The sequence below is a fragment of the Solanum stenotomum genome, chromosome 3, assembly GCF_019186545.1.
Source record: "Solanum stenotomum isolate F172 chromosome 3, ASM1918654v1, whole genome shotgun sequence".
NCBI classification, from domain to species: domain Eukaryota; kingdom Viridiplantae; phylum Streptophyta; class Magnoliopsida; order Solanales; family Solanaceae; genus Solanum; species Solanum stenotomum.
In genome coordinates, this window is record NC_064284.1 from 66,464,973 (window position 1) to 66,491,190 (window position 26,218).

The 26,218-nt window shown below is 33.3% G+C and overlaps 1 pseudogene; it reads left to right on the forward strand.

The window, feature by feature from the left end:
* Window positions 1–17,110: 17,110 nt before the first annotated feature.
* Window positions 17,111–19,839, forward strand: LOC125859205 (geraniol 8-hydroxylase-like; annotated as a pseudogene).
* Window positions 19,840–26,218: the final 6,379 nt, after the last annotated feature.

Consider the following 26,218-nt stretch of genomic DNA (forward strand, 5'->3'; position numbering starts at 1 on the left):
GTTAATATTTCTAGATGTTCCCTATGAATTATAATTTTTTTCATAAAAAAAATAGAAGAAGAAAATATTAGATTATAGTCATGGATAGGTTCATTTAAAAAAAAAAGTAAACTAAGTAAAAGGCGTCTTACTCAATCCAAGGACGAACTTCCACACAATTTTGGAGGATGTAAAAATGAGCTTGCTTTATTTTAAGATCACTCATATTTTTCCAAGAACCTCCTGATAATGGCTTACCACAACATTTAAATATAAATAACACATTGGCATCTTTGTTGGAAGAATCAAAGTTTCTATCTAGACGATTCTGCTTTGTCTCTATATCTGGTAAATATTTGCAACAGAATGTCATGCAATCCTCTGCAAGATGGCCCTCAGCAATTGCTCCTTCCGGACGATATTTATTGCGTACATAATTTTTTAATGTGCGCAAATATCTATTTGTAAATATATATCAGTTTTGTAACAAATTTTAATAAAAAAATACTTCACAAGAATAAGAATCTAACCTCTCGATGTAATACATCCATCGATATTGAACGGGACCAGCTAACTTTGCCTCATTTGCCAAATGAATTGCCAAGTGAATCATAACATCAAAGAAGGTTGGCAAGAATACACGCTCTAACTTAGAAATTGTTATTCGTATACTTTTGTCTAGTTGATCTAACTTCTCTACATGTAACTCCTTGGCACACAAATCAGTAAAGAATAATGACAATTCAATTAACGGATCATAAGCATCCTTTGGCAAAATTTCTTTGATGATAAGTGGAATGATACGCTGAAAAAGAACATGATGATCATGACTTTTAAGTCCCAAAAGTCCAGCTTCCTTAACACAACGACTAATGTTAGACGCATAAGCATCAGGAAACTTGATTTCTTTGATGAGGTTACAAAACTGAATCTTTTCCATTTTAGACATTGTATAACTTGCAGGAGGAAGTATATACTTATCCCCACTTTTTATTGGATGGAGGGACTTTTTGATTCTCATCTCTTGTATGTCCAGCCGTGATTTTAGTGTGTCCTTTGTTTTCCCTTCAATATCTAACAATGTTCCAAGCACACTTTCACTAATATTTTTTTCAATGTGCATTACGTCCAAATTATGTCTCAATAACACACTCTTCCAATATGGAAGCTCAAAGAATATACTTTTCTTCTTCCAATTGTCAGATCTTCCAGCATCTCGTTTTTTTTTTTTTTTGTGTTGGGATCAATTGAGCCTTGTGAGAATGTATTTAGTTGTGCAAGCACATCATCTCCACTCAAAGCTTCTGGTGCAATTCTTTCTTCTCTTGTGTTATCAAAATCACTTTTATTTCGACGATAAGAATGATCTTTCTCCAAAAACCTATGATGACCCATATAGCAAAGCTTTCAACCATGTTTTAAGTAAGTGAAACAAGTATGTACATGACAAACCGGACAAGCTAATTTACCTTTAGTGCTCCAACCGGACAACATACCATAAGCTGGAAAGTCATTAATTGTCCACAACAAAGAAGCATGCAATTTAAAATTTTGTTTCTTAAAAGCATCATAAGTGTCGATTCCACTCTCCCATAAGATTTTCAAATCATCAATCAGAGGTTGGAGATACACATCAATATTCATACCAGGGCCTTTTGGGCCGGGAATAAGCAAGGACAACAAAATATTAGATTGCTTCATGCATAGCCATGGAGGAAGATTATATGGAATCAAGACTACTGGCCAAATGCTATAAGAATTACTCATAGAACCAAATGGATTAAAACCATCTGAAGCAAGCCCAAGTCTTACATTACGTGGATCTAAAGCAAATGTCGTATGTTCTTCATCAAAAGTTTTCCAAGCTAATGAGTCAGCTGGATGCCTTAGTACTCCATCATCAACTCGCTTATTTTTATGCCACCTCATATCTTCTGCATCTTGTTTTGTCATAAACAATCTTTGTAATCTTGGTATCAAAGGAAAGTATCTAAGAATCTTTCTAGGAATTCCTTTAGTTTTCTTATTCAAATTTCTGGAAGTAGGCTCATCATCACTATCTTTTTCTTTTCTTACAATCCATCGTTTCTCACCACATTTAGGACATTGCTCAAGATCAACATATTCCTTTCTATATAAGATGCAATTATTAATACATGCATCTATCTTCACATAATTTAGACCCAAATTTTTTATGATCTTTTTAACTTCATAGATAGAATTAGGGAGCACATTTTCCTTTGGAAAAGCATCACTCAATAATTTCAACAAAGAGTCAAATGAAGTATTACTCCAACCATGTAGACACTTCATTTGAAACAGGCGCACTACAAAGGAGAGTTTGGAGAACTTTTTACAATCTGGATATAACTTTTTCTTTGCATCCTTTAATAAGTTATAAAATCTCTTTGCTTCTATGTTAGGCTCTTCATATCTAGGCTCAGTGGTCTCATCAAACTCATGATTATTAGTGGGGATACCACAATACATGTCATTTAACATTTCAAAAGTGGAAGTATCATCGTTGTCAAAATTTATATCTGCATCAGAATTCATTTCATCATCTGAAGATGCCTCCGACTCACCATGAAAAATCCACCTATCATAAGTTGGATTTATTCCCCACTTAAGAAAATCATTCTTTACTTGTTCTCTTGTTTTCCAAAGAACATTATTACACTTAGTACATGGACATTGAATTTTTACACCAACCTCAGGATTGCAAAAGGCATAGTCTAAAAAATGTTCCATACCATTCAAGTACTCTGGTAATGTCCTATTCTTAATATGTATCCAACTTTTATCCATCATATACTTACCTACAATGACATATAATATATTAAATATAAAATATATGATTAACTATATCTTAAATTGCTATTGTTTATAGTACAAAAAATTAGTAGAGAAAAGCTCACAAAAATAATTCTTTAAAATGGACTCCAAATTCAAATATTAGAGCAGATCGAGAAATGGTTATTAGAATACAATGTTAGACAAAAAGTTTCACTTTAAGCTATTTCAATTTTAAATTCATCGTATTCTGATTTAATCAAAATACCAAACTATTTTATGATACAAAACTATATAACATTGTTTTAGCTACTCCTCGTATATGAATTTTCTTTTAGTATCCTTCATATCGATTGTTGATTATCAAGAAAATTAATGTAGTGTATGATAGATTAATATTCTCGTACAATTTCATAGAACCTCTTATCCCATCCACCCTGTCACACGCATATGTAACCAAATCAAATAACTTAGCACAATTCAATGAAATCTCTCAGAGATACATATATGGGTATATCACTATTGCATATTTAAAAATTACAATTACACGAAAGAGAAAGAGTGAGCGACAAAGAGAGAGAGAGAGGAGAGAGAGAGAGAGAGAGAGAGTCCCATTAATTGGAGAAACAAACAACTAAAAAGAAAAGTTGAAAAGTAATGCACACGACAGAGTAAGATATTAAGTAGAAAACTTACCCAATTGAGCAAAAGTTTCAGAAATCTTACAAAGTGCTTAACTCACTTTACTGAGATCTACAAGAAAAAAATAAGCAGCTACTGTTTTTTATGTATCCTTATGTGTCTCTGTATTGACATATATGATATACACAACGAGAAAACAAGAAAGAGATAAAACAAATTCAGACATAATGTGCAATTTTACATTTCTGTCAGACACAAGCAAGATAAAAACAACCCAAATTTTTTTTGTCAAGTGTCTTACAAGCAGGTTAGCTGGTAAGATCTCTCAACCAAGAATAATTTATCAGTTTGTCAAGAAAGTCTTGTAAAAAATTGATCAACTTAAACAGGTAACTGGTGGCTTCAGTACACAGTATGAATACGTTATTAATCAGCACCAGACTGAATTAAAGCATTCTTTCTATAACAATTTATTTTTGCAAGAATCAGAAAATGTGAAAAATAATACTGGAGAAAGTCAAAAAGTCAAATTGTGCAAATAGTCCAATTTGAATAAGAGCTAATGTTTTTTTAATAGTCAATTTTTCTTTTTGCATAAGTGCAAATAGTCTCAAAGGTAGATGGATTATTTTTAATAGACTCACGATCCAAGAAAAATAGTCCAAGGCAGTCTAGAAATGGAAGTACAGATAGCATTTAAATAAAAGCTACTATTGTTTTATGATGTTGGTGTCAAGATCAACTTGCACACACATAGACTATTCAACTGAATACATGTTACGACCCACCAATGTAGATACTAGATAACTCTACCCCCAAGGTTTAGTCAAAAGAAGGAGTGTACACGTTTGAATCTGAGATCTCATTGTTCTTGACTCACTTCATTGACCACTAGGCAACGGAGGGTGTTTCAACATTTGAACTCGAGATATCATCTCCAGATTCGAAAAGGGACTGTGAGGGGGAGGGAGGGGAGATACTCAGTTGACCTATTTATGGAACACTGGAGTATCAATTAGTAGAGCAATGGAGCTGATTGATGAGTGTTTTGGTCACATTTTTATTTCTCCCAATGAGTTTCCAAAAGCAACCGGAAAAAATTAACAGTAGATTACCACGAGAACAACAACCAGTAGAGATGGTAGACAGATGGGAAGAGCATTTGGCAGACATGGCAGCCAGACGGGAAAAGAAGCCAGAAGGGATGGCAGAGACACGAGGGCAAGGGGAAGCTATACTGGTAGATATCCCAAGTAAAAGATTGAGCCCCTTTGAGTCCAAGCTAGTGTGCTAAGTTAAATGCCCAAGTTATAAATCAAATACAAGAACTAAAACACCTTCATACGTTATGAAAATTAGCTAATCTCTCAAAAAGTTCTCTCAAGTTTTTGATACCAAAGTAAGGAACCATTTGAGAAGCTTATTGTGTTCCACGTTGTTTCTATGATAAATACAATCTCAACAAGAATAAATATTTTTTTTGAATAGCAAATTTTGAAGAATCAAAATAGCATAGTATACAAGACTCATACCAAAGAACCAAATCGAAGTCAATTCACTTGATATATATTATCGAAATTCGAAATCGAAGTACCAACTGAAGTTCTTAAAAAATCGAAAGGAAGAATCAAATGCCCACTCAAAAATTTACTATCAATTTGGAGAGGAAATTTCATCCTTCCACACCCAACTAAAATCTGTCTCTAACCCATCTTCATTAAACCCCTATAATAGAAGAGTTATAACCATTATCGGGGGTAAAAGAGTGACTGTAACTAAGGAGTTATATGATTATAATGATTTCAATACGCAATTAAGAACTCTATTCACAAAAGACCATAAAAAATTCTTTAGATAATTACAAAACGCATCAGATAAAGAAATAGTCATTGAAAATTAAATATTCTTACAATTTCTTCTCTATTCAATAGCAAAAGGACCCAACAGATGAAGAGGAAGATGATGCAACAGAGAGAAAGATCAATATAGCGCAGAGAAAAATAAAACCTAGATAGAGGTGGGTTAACTCGAAGAGTGGGCTAAAAAATTGAAAAAGAAATAAAAAAGAAATTTGGCGCATTTTTTTGGCGAAAAGTTGAAAAATAAGCAGTTATTCTAATATTTTATGCGACAATTAACTTGCGTTGTTGGCAAAACAAAATTTATAGCCAACAATTCTAATTTGTGGTTGCTAACTCTATTTGTATTTAAAATTTATTATATTTCCCACTAATATGGCAACAACTAATTAAACATTTTGTAACAACAAAAAAATTGTGATTAATATTTTTTATAATATAGCAACAATTAAATAGAATTGTTGCTATTTATGCAAATTTGCTAACAATGCTATCAATTGTTGCTAAAATGTTGTTGCAAATTTTTAAAATTTAATAGTTATCATTTTGACTATATAATATTGCAACAGCATCAAAATATTTGCTAACAACAAAGTAGTCGTGGTTAAAAGTTTAATGATATAGCAACAATTTTATTAAGTTGTTGCCATTTATCGATTTTAGCCAACAATTTTATCGTTGTTGCTAAAAAATTGTTGCCAATTATATACTTTCTTGTAGTGCAAGTAAGTGGAGGTAAAGTTAAAGATCTGCATTTCATATAATCTCTCAACCACTGCTTATCCTCACCTTGAAGTTGAAAGGATACAAACTCAACCCCATGTTGATGGATAATTCCAACTTATGAAGCCTCTCATAGCAATCTAAGATAAACTCATAAGCATCATCATTCTCAGAACCAAGAAACACGGGAGGCTTTAGTTTCAAAAACTTAGTCAACATTTCATGTTCATTACCAGTCATAACAAAACTAACAAAGGACGAAAGAAAGCGTCGTTACCTCTCGTTCCACCCGTCTTGGGCGCAGTGCTAGCAACAGGGGGATTAGCGGGAGATTGAGTTGCTTGAATAGAAAGAAGCACTCCAGGACCAACCAACCCTTTCTAGAATTACATGATCTGTCAAGCTAACACTAGGTCTATGGGAGGAGCATCGGTAGTCTCAGTCTACACTTCTTCCTCTTATCCCACATCCTCAACATTCTCAACATCAACATTCTCTTCTATCTCTTCATGATGCGCAGGAGGGTTCTCATTCACAGGAGCATTCTCAACAGGAGCTCAATTCCCAGCAGGCGTTACTCTCCCACGGCCTCTACCCGTAGCTCTTTCTCAACCCCTACCTCGATCGCGCCTCTCGCTACAGATTCTTCAGCTGGAGCATTGACGGGAGCTACGGGTCTGACGCCATTGAATCTACTATTAACCATCTGCAGACAGAAAAGTGAAGGATGTTAGATACCAATTTGAATCGTCAGATACTAATTGGAATCAAGTCATAGCACGAAAGGAGACAAGAGAAAACATATAGATTTCTTAAAGTCCTATAGCCTATCGAAGAAAAGTAAAGGCGTCCCCGTACCATTCCGCAATACTCTACTAGACTCATTTTGGTACATCAAGATCAACAAACCTAGGCTATGATACCAACTTTATCACGACCCAAACCGTCGTGATTGGCAACCACACTAACCCTCCGATGGGAGAACCACTACTACACCCAACAAAGCAACTAAACCAAACTAAAGCATTTAAGGATACAAAAACTGAAATAATAGCTAAAACTGAAGTTCCCATAAACTTCCAAAAGATCTAACATCGAACTAAGCAAATGTAGAAGAAATAACCTAGAACCTGAAAGTCAATGTACCAAAACATCTAACAATGAACCAAAGTCTAAACAAGAAGGGTTACAACCCCAACTAACAACTAATAGCCAACAAGAAAAGTCTAAGTTTGAAATATGGACATAGACGAAAGTAGAAGTCATGGCATGGCAACCTGGAAGAACTCGCTCACCCTTGAATTCGAACGATGATCACTAATCTTTTAAGCGAGGTCTGTCAATAGATGCTTGAAGATGACCTGTACTCAACAAAGAAAGAACAAGTGCAGTATCAGTACACATCCATAGTGTACTGGTAGGATCACGCAGATATCCCACTAAGTGTAACATAAGCAGGTCAATACAACATATTAATCACATGCATATATCGAGCATATATAATATTATCAACAATTATGAATAACAAACAACTTCACATTTCTCAAGATACACAATTATGACAAGTCACGGGTCCTCTCATGGAACCCAAACCCAAACAGTTAGCATACCGGAACGTGGTACCCAATCCAATGATTATGCCGAAATGTGGCAACCGATCCCATAATTATGCCGAAACGTGGCAATCAATCCAGGTTAGTTATGCCAGAATGTGGCAATCAATCCAAGTTAGTTATGCCGGAACGTGGCAACCGAACCATTTAACACACTACAATCACAATCACAAGTATATCTTTGAGATAATACAACTAAGTCATGATTTTATGATAATCATCATTCATCTATCTCATTTACAACAAGTATGATCAATAATGCAACATTCATATACATACATGTATCATAATGAAGCAAGAACAAACATACATCACACAATCATAGAATCACAACCATCACCTACCTCGAAACAAGCTTAAAACCCTAGGAAACTTGATCCTTCCCTTTTCGTATTTATTCCGCTTGTTCTTGGTCTACAAACAATCATAATAACATGGAAATCAATAAACAATCACTAATTACCCGAAACGCTAACAATTCTATAAACCCTAGATTATACCCATGATCCCAAGTATCCAAAATAGGGCTTTTTCCACCATAGTTTCCAATTCAAAACCCTCCTCCATCGATAATTACCCATTCTATTATGTTCTACCAATCGGAAAATGGATTCGAGGGGTTAAAAGCTTACCTTTAGCCTCAAAAATGGTGAAAAATAGTCAAGAACTCGTATGGGGTTGTCTCCTAGATCTCAAAGTCGAAAAGTGCAGAATAAAGTCATTTTAGGGCTTACTTACGATCTTAAGTCGTGTCGAACCCGCCACAACGGCCCTCACCTTGTTACAGTGTCCCCGCCCTGGCGGCAGAATTCTAGCCCCAGTGGCTTGCATGAAACCAGTGAGCTATTTTAATAATTCCAAGACCCCATTTCATAACACACATTTAACCAACGACACTCATAAAATAATGTTCACGCTAAGATCGATTCTGGGAGTTCTACTCACCCAAATTCAATTCTGTAAAGTCATACTGATTCCTTAATGACTTATCTAACTATTCATGTAATCAAAATCATAATTAAAACACCCGATTGCTACCAGATTTCCCTACACCTCAACGACTCCGATTTTGTCCAAATCTGGACTAGGTTGGGAAATTCCAAGTTACTATGAAAAAAAATTTTGACCCAAAAATTTCCCCGCTGACTTTTCTATAACGACGGAACCTGGTCGTTACAGTAAAGTACCGGTGATAATGTTGTGTTGTGAAAGGACATTCTCATAAACACATACTAGCATGATGTAAAAGGTTTTCTCACATAAAAAGAATTATTAGGTTGAAAGACTTGCTCACCTAATTGAATCAATGAATAAGAGTTATCCTAATGAATTAGCTTGGATTGGCAAGCTGACATGCTTTTCCATTGATAATGAGAATAAGTCTCAAAATAATAAACTCAAAAATGTATAAGAACATTCAACTGGCCAAAAAAATGCAACTTGAGTCTCAAACATTAACAATAGAAAGGAAAAAGACTCATGAACTAATATTGTCTATCTATGAAGCCTCTAATACTGTGAGGGATGTCGGGACAAGACCCCCGATCATCCTAACAAAACTCAAATAATAGAAATAAATAAGGGATCCTCCGGAAGCAATGAGGCTCACCAAACAACTCTAGGACTGCAAGTGGTAACAACGAAGCGCCTGTTGATAACCCGTATTACAACTGCATCATGAAAGATGCAGGTCAAATAGTGTCAGTATATGGAATGTACGAGCATGTAAGGGGAAATCTAAAGCATGACATAACCTTGAACTGGAACTGAAGAAACATACTCACCTCATCTCAACTCAAGGATACTCAAAAATACTCAAAGGTACTCAATGACACTCAATTCAGAAGTACTCAACTCACCTCACCTCACTATAAAAATCAACAATAGAGATGCATTATAAGGAAAACTTTTAAAACAGTAGATAACAACTCATTGTATTTAAAAATATAATAATAACTCAGTTTGTATGTAAAGATACAAAATAACTCAATTTGGGAGATTCTCTAACTGACAACCATCACTATGAGCTATGTGATGATATATGATGATACAGTGTCTCGCCCATGCTGCCAAAACTGTCATATACCTTGTCGGGGTATATAATTCCTCAACTAAGTGGATCCACTAAGTTATGCTTAAAAGCAATAAGGAATCATCTAAAAAGTATGATCTTTTCTACCCACGTTGGCTACATGGTTTATGAGGACTTTGAGTTATTTGAACTCGTCCCCTTATCGATGCTTAATACTACTCCCAAAATATAACTCAGCTCATATGTTTAAAAATATTTACTCATCCTCAAACTTTGAGATTATTACTCAATAAAAAACAATTACAAGAGATGGTACTCAAACTCCTCATGAACTCATTTGGAAATTGGTGTTTCCTCTCATTTTAAATGTAAAAAAATTTACTCTTTGAAATACTTAGTCCCCATATATTAATTTTTTTAAAATGAAACTCAACTCTCCTCATCCTTATACTCAAGTCTTAAAACAAGTTTTAAATGATTGTAAAAGACTTCTCAAAATGACTCGAAAGAACTTTCAAGACTTTACTCTTAACTCTACCTTGAATTTGAATTATGAATTCAAGGGTTATGATTCATGTTATGAAGGATATCTCGATGTTTAGATGTCAAGTACATGATAATCTACTCAAAAACAACCCTCAAACTCATAACATAGATCTCAAGAACTCATCAAACTCATCATAAACGATTTAAGAATGAAACTTCAAGAAAACTCATCAAAAACTCAAATCATTCAACCTCAAGAATGAAATTATGGATAAAATCACATGATTGGTGTATGGGTGAACGAAACCAACACTATGAGAACTCACATAGCTCGATTTGGCTAAGCAAATCCTCGATTCGCAAGAAATCTTGATCGTTCTTCCTTTTCTCCTCTTTTCTCTTCTTGAACTTCTCTCTAAAACCCTAAGCGTATGTAGGATTGTGAAAATTGACCCAAATCAGTTTAGACCCCTAAAATATTACTAAAAATGTTTAAAGCTGATGGGGTAAGAAAAAGACCAAAATACCCCTCATTAATTCGGGTAACTTTCCTTAACTGGACAGGATGACTTCAAACAGACATATCTCCCTCATCCGAACTCAAACTTACCAAACTCGGTGGTGTTGAAAAGAGGATTCAAAGACCATTCATTTGATATCTTATGGGTCACCTAACATGTCACAACCCAGGGGTACACCCTAGATGTAACATGGCGTACTTGACCCCGAAGGGGTCTCATACAAGCCCTTAGCATATCATAACATAAGATAATAGAAAAGTATGGAAATTTTAAAAAAATTATCCATATAATTGAAGTCTTTTCAAAGCAAGCGGAAGTCTTTGCTACACTTTTGTCTCAAACCATCTAAACTCAACTTGAATTAAAACCTTTGGGACAGCCCATACAATAGTCTCAACATGAAAATAAAAGACATAAAGGAAATAGTGGGTTTGTCCTCGAAGCTATGAGGACTCACCAAATCTTCAACTCATTTTCTCCTTAGAAACCTAGCCTCGAGATTGGAACTCAAATCTCCAAACCCTACATTTGATTAGCATGTAGGCACAGTATGCGTTAGTACAAAATGTATTAAATATGTTAGCTAGCATAACATCATAAGAGCATAATATAAGGGTTAGTCAATATAAGACATAATCCACAATCATATGAAATACTTCATGAAACATAAACTATAAGCATAAGAGGCAATATTATAATCATAAGCAAAGTCTCCAACATAAGCATCATATAAGCATTATCCCATCCTTAGTCATTCATATCATAATAAGACCACTCTCAAGTAACCTCAAAGCATACTTGTGCAAATGCATGAATAGCATCCCATAATACCATCCAAGCTAAGTATCCCTTTTTGGTCATCTTAATCATAGTTTATATGCATAGTCAAGACCTAGGCTTTCATATTACAAGAGCACTATACTCCTAAGTAACCTCAAAGTATACTTGTGCAATGCATGAAAGGCATCCCATAATACCATTCACACTAAGCACAACCTTGAAGTCACCTTATTCATACTTACCATTCATCTGGTCTCATTCTTAGCTTACTTCACAACCAAAGGAATTTCTCACCTTTAGTCAATCATAACATAACAAGGAAGGAAACTATAGCACAATCATATCTAAGCATATATCACCTAAGAGGAACACTTCATGAGTCACCTTAAGGCAAGCTTGTGCCATGCATGAACAAGACCCCATAATCCTACCCATGCTAAGCTAGACACTTTAGGTTCATCATTCATGTTTATCATCTCTTAATCATCATAAAGACAAGGGGAATCACCTCTAGTCATGCATGTATTGGAGGGGACTACCAAGCTACAATCCAAACTAGTCATGCTCATATTCATGAATGCAAGGGGAATCACCTCAAGGCATGCATGTTTAGTTCATCATGAAGGACAGGAGGAATCACCTCAAGCCATACATATAATGGAATCATAAAGACAAGGGTAATAACCTCTAGTCATACATACTAATGAATCATAGGTATTCGCCTCCATGTTTATTATTAATGGAAATATAGGTATTCGCCTCCATATCCATTTTAATGTGTAATGTAGGTATTCCCCTCCACATCATCACATAAGGATCATAGATAATCGCCTCCATGATTAACATAAAGGCTAATGGGTAATCACTACTTGCCTTGGGAGTCATACATACATAAAGGGTAATCACCTCACTATTCCCATATCATGTCATGGGTAATCACATCATGTTTAACTAATTAGGAGCAAGGGAACTCACCTCACATTCCTATCGTGTAAAGGTCTTTTATGGGAATCACCACAAGCCTCATCACATCTCATAGTCCTAGGACTTAGATTCATTTTAGGTGAGAATAGACTTTCAACCGAGAATCATTATATACGAGAGAACCTTTCATGTCATATCATATACATAAATAATACCATATCTAGAATTCTACATTAGACATGGATATCATCATGACTCAAGTGATTTTATCACTTCATACATTCAAGCATTCATAAGGTAGATTATGTTGGTAAAGGTCTTCCACCATAACTGTATCCATTAAGCTTCTATTCTCATATAGACTTTATTCTCAAGCCTTAACATACCTAGTTCATCAAATTGGTTTTACTCTCAAAACCCTAGTGATCAACATTCATGACTACAAGTATTACACTCAAAGCTTTACTTCTTACAATCATCATACATATCTAGATTTCAAGATGTTCTAATCACATTCTTCATTATTAGGTGATTCTAGACATAATTCATCATAAAGGTTCAACTTCAACTTTACTAGTCAAGATCCATCATATATACCATAATCTAGTTCAATTCATGTTTACATGTTTCTATTCTTGAACAATTACTACTCATAACATCAATTCTAGAAGATCACCTATGAATCCTCAATTTCACCTTTCATGGCATAAACCCACATAATTCAATCTCATAAATTAGACTAGGTTTAACCATGGAAAGTATATAAATTCATCATAATATCATAATTAAATACTAAAACAATCATAAACAAGTATTATCCACTCAATTGGAATCATACTTTAACACTACCCACAATGTAGGAAGAAACCCTAACTAGAATTGGGGTTTTATCTTCACAATTGGGGGAAATCTAGGGGGCTCAATGTATGGAATAATCCATAGATGAATAAGCTAACACACATTGATTCAAAGCCCTCACGAAGCTTGCATCAATGGAAGAATTATGCCCTAGCTTCCTTTTCTTCTTCTTCTTCTAGAGAGAGAATTTTTGGTTTATTTTTGGTGAGTTGAGAGAATGATTGGAATGACTTAATTAGGGGTCTATTAGGCTTATATAGGGGGTCTAATTACTAATAAATTGACCCTACTTAACCACTAACTAATTCTAGAATATTCCCCTAACCCCTAACTTAACAACTTAAAACTCAAAATTGTCCCCACCCACGAGACCACACCCACGGATCGTGGGTGGGTCCACGGACCGTACGGATCATTCGTGGGTGGTGGTCTGGGGCTCAACATGCAGGGGAAACTAAGGCCTTGACCCACGACCCCTTCTCATGGGGAGTGGGTCCATCTACTGTCCGTAGATGCCCTTCGTGGAAGGGCTGTTTTTTTTTCCACAGATTTTGGGGCTGTTTTGGGGTCCTCCTCAAGGACCCCTTGGTTGGTCCTTGGGGGGTCGTACCTTGACACCCTAACCCTAAAACCCTCATTCTAACTACGGGAAGTCATTTTACGATTCTTACCCTCATATCAAACCCAAAAACCTTAACACAAGGCTCTAGAACTTTCTAGTTTAACTTACTAGTTTTTGGGGTCTTATATAACTCATCTTGTACTGAAAGTTATGGTGTTTGAAGTTGACCCAAAACTCACAACTAAAGAATAACTTGAACAAATCTCAGATTAGCTTTTCCCTATTTAGTTCTTTCTAAGGCGGGATGTTACAGGTGGATTTGAAATTCACAAAAGAAATTGTTTGTCTAACAACTATTCATCATGCATCTTATCAATTTTTGGTAAATTTGAATCTAATTTGAATGGTTCTTTGATGAACATGAAACGATGAATAGGGGAAAAAAAGTAAATTTTGATTTTTTTGGTTCGGTAAGGATTCGGGTCTGACTGATTGACAGTAAGATGAAACATGTAAGCGAAATTTATGGGATTTTAATTGGATTTTCTGTTTTTCTCCCTTTTTAGCATAACAACTTGGTACATAATGTATCAGCATTAATGTATCAGGATTGTGAGTTATGTATTCGGATGGTGTAAAAATTAAGGGATTATTGTAATTAGAGAAAGAGTAAAGATAGGATGTTATTTACTTATTACACTATGGGGTCGTTTGGTAGGCTGCATTAAAAGAAATAGTCCATGTATTATGTATGGTATTATTTAGTACTATGTTTGGTAGGAATTTGAGCCGATGTATAACTAATCCATGGATTAGTTATACATCCCACATGGTATTATAGGATGTATTACTAATACCTTCCATTTGGAGGTATTAGTAATACATAGGATAATACCATGGGATAAGTCTATGTAAAGACAAAAATATCTCTCAAATCATTTTAATTATTTGTTTATTTTCTTGATTTTATGTTTTATATTTGTATTAGTAAATTTATTTAAATAAATTAGATTACAAATTCTTTAGAGAGAGTTGTTTGTTACTAAATAAATCCAATACAAATTTGAAATGTGAGTTATTTAACATTTACTAATTAAAAGGCAAATATATCACTACACGACGTTTGCGATCTTAATTGAATGGATTATATATATCTGTGTGTGTGGGTGGTTGGGTGGGTGGGTGTGCGCGTGCGTGTGTGTGCGTGCGTGTGTGCGTGTGTGCGTGTAGGCGTGTGGGCGTGGGCGTGGGCGTGTGGGCGTGTGGGCGTGTGTGTGTGTGTGCGTGCGTGCGTGCCTGCATGCGTGTGTGTGNATTACTAATACCTTCCATTTGGAGGTATTAGTAATACATAGGATAATACCATGGGATAAGTCTATGTAAAGACAAAAATATCTCTCAAATCATTTTAATTATTTGTTTATTTTCTTGATTTTATGTTTTATATTTGTATTAGTAAATTTATTTAAATAAATTAGATTACAAATTCTTTAGAGAGAGTTGTTTGTTACTAAATAAATCCAATACAAATCAATACAAATTTGAAATGTGAGTTATTTAACATTTACTAATTAAAAGGCAAATATATCACTACACGACGTTTGCGATCTTAATTGAATGGATTATATATATCTGTGTGTGTGGGTGGGTGGGTGTGTGCGCGCGTGCGTGCGTGTGTGTGCGTGCGTGTGTGCGTGTGTGCGTGTAGGTGTGTGGGCGTGGGAGTGTGGGCGTGTGTGTATGTGTGTGCGTGCGTGCATGCATGCATGTGTGCGTGTGTGTGAGATTTTCTAACTATTTGTATTTTGAACAATTTAAGAAATTACATACATATTAAAACTATAAGTTGAAATTTTTATGTGTAAATGTAGTTGGTTTATTCAATTTTTTCATCTCGCCTTTTCAATTTTAAAAGTAGATGGTTTATCTTTTTAAAATTGAAAATTGACATTTTGTGAGTGATCAATTTATTAAGATGACAATTATTTATCCTCAAATAATTCAAGTGAAAAAATAGGAAACATGACAACAAATTGTTCTTCTGATAGCTAGTTAGAAGGCCATAAAAAATAATTTTGTCCGACAATTATCTAGCTTGACCCAACTACATAATAATTCAAGGGTATAATTGGAAAGAAATTTTTTAAAGAGCTTTAATCAAAACACAAGATGAAGTTTGAAACAATGAACCAAACACTTGATAAAAGTAAACCCGACATTACTAATCCATGTATTACTAATCCTTGCATTATACTACTAATCCATACATTACTAATCCATGCGCTATTAATTTTTGTACCAAACGACCCCTATGAGATTTATATAAGTTATACTATTTTTTATACCCATCTTTTCTAGTCTTAATTGTGACTTGATTTTGTATGCTTTATTTTTTTAATATCCCTAAATGTTAATAGTTGAACAAGCCAAATAACTTCATGTCTAACCATGAGAGAAAAAAAATCTTACAAAACACACACTAGTTTTAACCTTTTTAAGGTTTTCAGAATTTAAATTTAATGAGTTTCAACTTTAAATATTAGATATGCTCTTATAGTGACTTGTCAATTAACTTCAACACCGATAAACGTTGTTTTGATTTTTATTACTAATAATAAATTTATGACACCAACTGATTCATTATATCACACGAATTTTAAATTTTAATTTGATGAGTTACTCTATTCTACATAATAAAATATTAAGTTCAGATTAATTTGATGCTTAACATCAGCCCCTGCCTGCTACTGGCGTATCATTCTTTTTATTATCCAATTGTCCAGATCTCTGACATCATATTTGAAAAAAAAAATAGGTACGACCAAACATTATTTAATAGTCTCAATTTACCTAGTATCTTTTGAATTTTGATCAGATTCATAACATTAATTGTAAATTTAGATGTAGAATCACTTAGGTTTTTTGAAATAAAATTTCTACATTTGAAATGTAGGTTAAAAACACAACACAAGAAACTAGTATATATTAAAGAAAACTCATTTGACTATCGAAAATACGAAAATATCACATAAATTAAAGGGTTGTTTAAAAGCTAGATAAGAAAAAGTTTACATATATTAATATTTGTATAATTTATACAACGTCTGATAAATAGATAGGAAATATGTTATTCATGTATAAAATTGATACGACATTTGGTTGACAATTTAGAAATCCGTGCATGACTAACACATGTATAAAATAATATACAGATTCGCTCATAACCAATCCCTACATTATTATTAATACATGCATAATTAACTCTAACCAGCTACCATACGATGAAAGGAATACCTTATAAGACTATAACTTGATAACTTAAAAAACAGAAGTAAACCATGGATTACCTAGCCATTGTTGGAGGCGTAGTCCTTTCCTTGACTTTGATCCAAATCCTCTATCTTGTTCAAGAAACTAGAAGCAAAGGATCATGTAACAACAAGAAACTTCCACCAGGTCCAATCCGATTACCTTTTATAGGTAATCTACATAACTTACTAGGTGCACAACCCCACAAGTCTCTTGCAAATCTTGGCCAAAAATATGGTCCAATATATAGCTTGAGATTGGGAAATATAACCACAGTGGTCATATCTTCATCAGCTGGTGTTAAAGAAGTCCTACAAAAGCAAGATTTATCCTTTTCTAGATCAGTACCAGATGCAATGTGTGCACACAACCATCACCAATTCTCTGTTATATGGCTACCTAAGGATAATCGATGGAGACGCCTTCGGAAAATCTTGAATACGTATATCTTTTCAGGTATTTTTTTCATCATTTGTTATGGAAAAAGTGGTAAATGGGCGGTTTGGGTCGAATATGAAGAGTTAAAAACAGGTCAAATCAATAAAAGGATTTTGTCTCAATCCACCACAAGTTTGTTCTTGTAGTCGTAGTACTATTCTTGCAGTTTCTTGTCTTTTTATCTCTATTACTATCTATATTTTTGTCTAGTTCGATAGTAGTATTACTTTAGTACTGTTATGATATTATATATTGTTTTTGTTATTATCTATTGTCTCTTTTACTTTCAATACATCCTTTTCTAGACAGTTTTTGTCTTGAGTCGAGGATCTATTAGAAACAGTCTCTCTTCTTTACCTTTGAGGTAGAAGTTAGGTCTGCGTACACTCTACCTTCTGAGACCCTGCTTTGTAAAACTATATGCATTGGATATGTTATTGTTGTTGTTGTATATTGAGTTCAACCAGTTATGTCAATTAGTCAAACCCTTTTTAAAGTAGAAAATGGAGTAACTTTAGGTTGATTTTACCCCCTTTTCCCAGGGAACAAGCTTGATGCAAACCAGTATCTGAGGTCTAGGAAGATCAAAGAGCTAATTGATTATTGCCACAAACATAGCCAAACAGGGGAGGCAGTGGATATTGGCCAAGCTACTTTTTATACCTCATTGAGTTTACTTTCCATACCATTTTCTCCAGGGATTTTGCTGACCCCTATGTGAATTCAGGTGAGTCTTTTAGTCCTGTCAGAAATTTATATGTCCCTAGTAGTTTTTACTTTGTATAAAATTGATCTAAGGGGAATTTAAATAAGGCAACATGATCAGTGATGATTCAGGTGATATGTCTTTCAATTTTGAGTGTGCACAAATAGATACTTAAACATGTATAAAGTTGAACATGTTGAGACACATGTCTTACGTGGCTTATACAAATCAATTAGAGTGTAACTCACACAAATTGTCACGTAGAATGTGTGACTACTTGTTCAATTTTATACAAATTTTAGTATCTAGTTGTGCACAACTTTGGATGTAAGACATAGATATCAATTAAGCTCAACTTAAAAGGCACATTTAAGTCTTATTGTCTTTATGTACACTAAACTCTAACTTGCTCAAAATTGAGGGTTGAGTCAGGTAAGGAATTTAGAGAATCAGTCTGCAAATTTATGGAGGAGTTAGGTAAGCCCAACGTAGTAGATTTCTTCCCTATGCTTAGAAGAATGGATCCTCAAGGGATTAGGTGACGCATTAGCATTCATGCCGGGAAGTTGTTTAAGCTTTTTGAGGGGTTGATCGATGAACGCGTAGAGCAGAGGAAGCTGCAAACTAATACTACTAGTAGCAATGACGATGTTCTTGATGTCTTGCTCAATGTTAGCCAAGAAGATCCTGAGGCAATTCAAAGAAAGGACATAGAACATATGTTCCTGGTATGTGCTGTTTTTTTACCAAATGTTGCTCTGTTTGGCTATATTTGGTTTCTTTTGATGTTATTCGTTTGACATATATATGTTTTTGACCTCTAATTTTAGGTTATATTCTTTATTTTTAGTCTGTCAAAAAAAAAGAATGATATAGTTCTATATGAAGTAATAATTTAATTTTACAATGTCTATTTGACTCTTACTTATATGATTTATAGTCTCACAAATTAGATGGTCTCAATTGACAAATAAACACTCTAACTTTGTATTGTAAGACCTTTTTGTTGCGGGAACTGAAACAACTTCAAATACGGTAGAATGGGCAATGTCAGAAGTCATGAAAACCCCAGAAGTTATGAAGAAAGCCCAAACCGAGCTCAAACAAGTTATTGGCAAAGGCAAGTTAATAGAAGAAAAGGATGTTCCACTCCTCCCTTATTTGCAACGCATTGTGAAAGAAACCATGCGATTACACCCACCAGGTCCCTTGTTTTTGCGCACTGCCAAACAAGATGTTGAATTGTGTGGCTACTTCATCCTGAAAGGCTCACTAGTTCTAATTCATGTATGGTTAATGGCCCACGACCCAATTATTTGGGAGGATCCTTTGGTATTTAAGCCAGAAAGATTTTGGGGTTCGGAATTTGAGGTTAGTAGTCAGGATTTCGAGTTAATTCCATTTGGTGCTGGACGGAGAATATGCCCCAGATTACCTTTGGCAATGAGGACAGTTCCAGCTATATTGGGTTCATTGTTGAATTCATTTGATTGGAAGGTTGAAGGGGAGATCGCACCAAAAGACTTGGACATGGAAGAAAAGTTTGGTCTTACACTAGCCAAATCGTGTCCTCTCCGCATTATACCTCTTCCAATTTCTAATACACAAAGCTAATGTAATCTTTATTTTTATTAATACACTCTACCAAACGATCCCTAAAGGTTCGTCACTCATTCGCCTTTGTACCATGATTTTTAACATATTTAATTAATAGTGAGTCCACGTTTACTTTATTCCTATGCAGAACGTTTGAGTATTCGGACAAAAAATGTATATATTTAATTATTATTTGTCTCATATTTTAATTTTGAGTATTAATCTATTGTTTAGGTTAGAATATACACAATGAAAGTATGAATTTCATATTACACGTCTTTACATAGTTACTAGGTAACATTATATGAACGAATTAAGAAAATACTAACACGTTGAAATTTTCACAAAACTCATTCAAAGTCAACGAATTTAGAACTTCAATCTTCTACTATTTTTCTGATTAATATTTCAAAAAGAACTTATTTTTCTGGAAAAGATGATTCTTTTTTTTTAACAAAACTGCCCTTTTAATTCTCAATTTCCATTGAAGAAGAGAGGGAAAGGGCAGAATAATTTCATCCATTAAAGATCAAAAATGTATTATGTCTTTAAGGGCAAAGCGTTGCCTTAATAAGCAAAACGTTTCTTGCTCTTAAAAGGAGTATTCGTTTTCTAGCTAGTTGCTTTATTTATTAGAATGCTTGTTGGGTACCATGTTATTGGTACTCACTGTTTGCTTCTATACTTGTGAAGGTTCCAAGCTTGGTATAGTGTGATGGCTCTTTCTCTCATATCTCTGAGGCTTGTCAAAGAACTGTTGAGAGGTAGTTGCTTGTCATCCCGGCGTGCCCTCTAGTTCTTATTTTATGCTTTGTTCTATTTGAGAAACAAAGACTTGAGAGTTGTACTTATTTCTTAATTCTGCATTTTATGTATTAGTGGTTTGTACACTTGATAACCATGTTTTGGGGTGTTAATAGAATGAATAACTTTTCCACTTTATCTTGCTCTTGCTTTATGTTTCTGTCTTTTCGTTCGTTTTATTGGGTTGAGGCTTACTTGTCTTGGTGGAAATAGACAAATATCATCACGTTTATTTTTGGGTCATGACAATTTTACATTTTATTGTGATGGAATAAAGAGATGTAAAAATCAAAAGATTTGAAGCAAAATTTATTTTTAATAAAAATAGAAAGGAAAAAAAATTAGTAAAATAGTTTATAATCACAAAAAATTTAAAAATATATTTTTGATAGGAAGGAGCTAAGACCTGTCAGCAGATAAAGACGTAAGGAGCTGTTGATGGCTACGTCCATTGCGACGCGGTGGTCATCGGGACCCAACTGAGTGCGTTACACGGTACACAGCATTCAAATATTCTTCGGACCAACAAGGGTTATGATGGAGTGATAAGTATTTCTTCATCTTTAATCAAGAGGTCTCAGGTTCGAGTCCCCTTAGGTATGGAGTCACCTTTGTCAGGGAGCGCTTTACCCTCCAATGTGAAATTTTTCGGTGCGAATCCGGATCTAGTCGGGCTCCAATGTGGGTACCGGACACCGAATGAAAAACCAAAAAATTAAAAAAAAAAATCGGACTTAAATTTTAAATTTATGTTGGACTAAATTATTTTTAAAAAAAAATTATATATCTATAAATAGGTCATAAACATAGTTTGTTTTAAGAAAATAAATTGATGAGGAAAAAGCTAAGAGTTATTCTTATTGTGAAGACGGAAAATTATTTGATTTTACATTTTCTTTTCTATATTATTAACTTATTTTTTCTTAAAATGTCTTATTTTTCTTCCATGTCTATGTGGGAGAGAAGGCCCAAAATAGTCCCTCATCTTTTGGTTAAAACTCAAAGTCATTCTTGAGTTTTCACATGGAACACTAATAATCCCTCATGTTTGTAATATTGGAGCACTTTTGGTCCTTTTCAAATTTTTGACGAATTGTATGAATGTGTGACATTAATGAAGTATTTTCGAAAAAAAATGTACATATTTGTTGTATGAAATTTGTATTAAAATAGTATGAAAGTGTTTGGAATGTACTATTTGAATGATATTTGTATGAAATATTTTTTGATTGAATATAAAAATTGTTTTGTAATATTCTGTCTGTCTGAATGATATTTGCATTTTGAATTGTTTGTTTGTTCATTTCCCCAAAATATTCAAGGATAAGTCTATTGGAAATAGACGGATCTAAGATAAAATCAGAATGAAGTCCACATTTAAGACTAGCTACTGCTGAAAATTCCTTGTTTCGAATTGTAATTATGTACCGTTTATTTTAATAACAAACATGTCGTCTCGGACATTTTCTTTTTCAAGAATCATCAAATGTCGCAATAGTTGACATTGAATCTTTATATGGTGCATGTCATAGAATAAACCAAAAGGTGTTTGTTCGAGAAATTGTCTCTCTTGCCCAAGAAAAGTCAAAAGATCAGCAAACACATTCATGTTGGTACACGAAGACCAGTGCGTGTCTCTTCCTTTCCTATAAAATAAAATTGTGTATACTACATTAAAAGATACTTCATACACATATTATTCAGTTTCATACAGAAATATCATTTTCATATACATATTATTCAGTTAAAATATACAAATCATACATAACTTAATAGTTTCACATTTCATACACACTTCACACACATAGGATTCAATTTTCATTCCAGCAGTAACCATAGTTCACATTTCACACACACTTCATATACAGTATGTATAAAGAAATGACACAAATTATATTCACATTTCACACACACATCATACACATTATTCACACACACATCATACACATTATTCACACACACTATATACACAATTTTCTTTCCAGCAATAATCATAGTTCACATTTCACACACATTTCATACACAATATTTATAAAAAAATATGACATACATTATATTCACATTTCACACACACTGCATACACATATTATTCACACACACTCCATACATATATTATTCACACACACTTCATACACTTATTATTCAAAAAATTCCAGGAGTACCTATACAATACATAGTAGTTAAATAAGATCATAAAATTTGAAAACAAAATTAATAATTCATATGCATATCAATGTTGTATCATAATTCATACAAAATACATCATTTAAAATTTATAATCAAATGCATAAACATTTTATTCAGATTTGGAACAAATTTCAGAAAAATAAAAATTTGAAAACAACAATAATATTAATGTGATATAAAAAAATAACTATTTTGAGTAATGTGAAAAATAAATTAAATAAATTAAATAAATTACTTACCTTAACCACTTTTTTGGGCTTTCTGGATTTTGATAATTCCGATTCATCCTTTTTTGTTTTTCTTCTTGTATAATGTTTTGATGTTTCAGCAACTTCAACCTTTGTTGCTTTTTTTAGTTTTCTTCTTTTTTGTTTGACCAAAAAAATTTGAATCTAAATCGGAATCAGACTCTGGAGGGATTTCAACAAGTTTTTTCCCTTCCTCTTCCTCCCCCTTTGATTTGTCGTAGTCGCCCTTTGATTTGCTTCATTATTTTTATCTTTTTGATTCTTCGAACGAGATGGACCACCGGTGTCTGGAATTTGAACAGTTTTAGACGGGATGTTTGAGATAATATATTAAACGATGGAGCATGAGCATCATCAGTTGAAATTTCGTCAAATCTGGGGCTCTTTCGTGGAGTTTCAATTTGTTTCTTAGACATGATGATGAATAATCGTGGGTAAGATGGGTAATCGGTTTTGATGTTGGACTAGCTGAGAAAGAATGGAGAAAGTTTGATAGTGGATTGTGGGTTGAGTCGTGTGGGAGTGAAGAAACGTGTGGGGTGGTGGTGTGATCGATGATTGGGAATGGTAATGGTAAACAAGGAAAGGAAATCCCTAAAATTGGATAACTGAAAATTTTAGTTTTTAAAAAAAGGAAGTAAATTAATTATCTATTATTAATTAATAATATAAAACTATAAATAGATTAATAATTTATTAAATAAATATAATTTAATTTTAAAATTAAATTAAATTTAACTGATATGTCATAGCCCGTTAATAATCTTCTATAAGCAAGAAATTTTTAAAAGCAGGTTTAAAACCCGTAATATTTACTCTTAAATGTGTACATGGAGTGATTTTTTCTTTCCAACAATTGATATTAAGATAAATATAGAGTTTGGATCAAAATTACTGATGAAATTCACTCAAACTTAACTGAAAGTCTAGCTTAGTTCTTGAATACACATGAAGAAATTTTACTGTGCATGAAAAAGTTATATTTTCTTTAGTAATTGCTAGCTCTTTTATTGAACTTCATTTACCTATTGACTATTGTATCGACATAGTGCATAGAAACAAATTGATTAGGAGTATATAGGTGAGTCTTCTCTATTGGAAATGTCTATCGATTATAGCAGCGGCGGACCCAAGATTTAAAGTGAAGATTAATGGGTGCTCGAGTACCTGAAAAGGTCAACATAGTTCCGCCCCTGGATTATAGTGCTTTAAGATCAAGTGTTATTACAAAATTTATTAAAATTTACTTTTGCATATGATAATTATTATTTATTTTTATTTTTAAAAAAAGTGTGACTCAATCTATGTATTTTTGTAGAAAAAATCTACTATTCCTATTCATTTATACATAACCCAATTAAATAATAGTTGAAGATGTCTGTTATTTTTTTAGTGCATTTATCATGTTAATTATTTGCTTCCGTTGCTTTTCCTAACGTTACTTTTTCTCATGGCTTTTTATATTCATGCCTTAGGAATTTAGGGGTACATGATCGGATTTTTCTAATATCAAATCAAACTATTTGTGTCGGATTTTTAAATTTATAAACCAAATCAAACCAATTAAACTCGGGTTTTTCGGGTTTTTTCGGATTTCTCCGGTAAAGTATTCATACAAACATATAATTTACTTGTACTTCAAATATTTCTTTAGTTCTACCAAAATACAACTATCTAAGGTGTTTCTTAAGAAAATAACATAAAATATGATATGAGTAATGACACTAAAATATCCAATAAAAAAATAATAATAATGAAATCGCGTAAAACAAATATTGCAAATTAACAAACCATAATGAAAATGATCATAACTTAAAAGTACTAAATCATGCTAAAATAAGTTTAATAAGTATTAGTTACATGACTAAATATTAAAAGAAATTAAAATTAGATTATGTATTTGAATTGTCTAAACCAATGTAAAACCAAAGAACAAAATTCAATATTATTTTCATTCTTAGTGTTGAATTGATTTTCTTTTTGCATTAGTATTAATTTGATTTTGATTTAAGCTTTATTATAATTACCAACATCTGTGGACTATAATCTTTATTGAACCATTCAGAATTCTAAGTTTCAAACTTGAAATAATATATTAAAAGATAAAAACTATGAAAAAGTATAAGAAATATTTAAAAATTATATCAAAGTAAATATTTTTATGTATAAATAAAATTTTAAAATTATATATATAATGCGGGTTGGTTTGGTCTCGGGTTGGTTTTTTTTAGTTAAAACCAAACCAACCCAAATATGGTCGGGTTTGTTTTCTCAATACCAAACCAAGTCAAACCAACCACTAGTCGGATTTTTTTTTCTCGATTTGCGATTTGATTCGGTTTTCGGTTCGATTTTGTACACCCCTACTTAGGATATAATAGTGGTGGTTAGTTAGATGACAAAGAAATTTTGGGATTAATTAGAATGATATTAATTTAATTGATATTAATTTTTATTGACAGTTTTATATGTTGCATCAAAAATATTTTGATTTAAATGCCTTACGCCGCGACATTTCAATGGGCATATTTCCAATTCCATAGTATCATCTGTCTTTATATTATATATGGGTACTGTTTCGACAATTTACAAGTAGATATTACTAAAAAAATTGGCTTAGAAAGATTAATTAAGAAGGTTTTCAATTAGCCTCATGCCACATGCATTTTTTTAATTCCAATTTTATGCTTAGCTTGATTTTCACTAGCAAACAAAATATTTTTTTAAAGTTTTTTACCCGTTCACATGCTTGAGAACAAGAGTGGGTACATTTTTAAATTACGTGTGTCATGGGTGAGAGAAAATATGAAGAAGGGAGAAACTTTCTGTAATGACCCTAAAGGTCATTTTTGGAAATTTTCATAAAATGATCGTTTTACCCCTCTCGATAGTTGCCCCGAGTCCTAATTGTTGTATTTTCGAAGTTGGTTTGAAGAAAAATTGATGAAAAGTTGAGTTTTGGAAAGTTGAGTTTTTAAGAGTTAAAGTGTGATTAAAAGTGCTATTTCGAGTCATTTGGAGTTTCGAGACTCGAATCGGATTTCCGTTGATTCCAGCAGTTTTAGAATGTCGAAACGGGTCTATGAGAATTTACGGAGTCAAATTTGGAGTTAAAACGAAGATTTGAGGTCCTAAGTTGCAAAAATTGTGAAATTTTG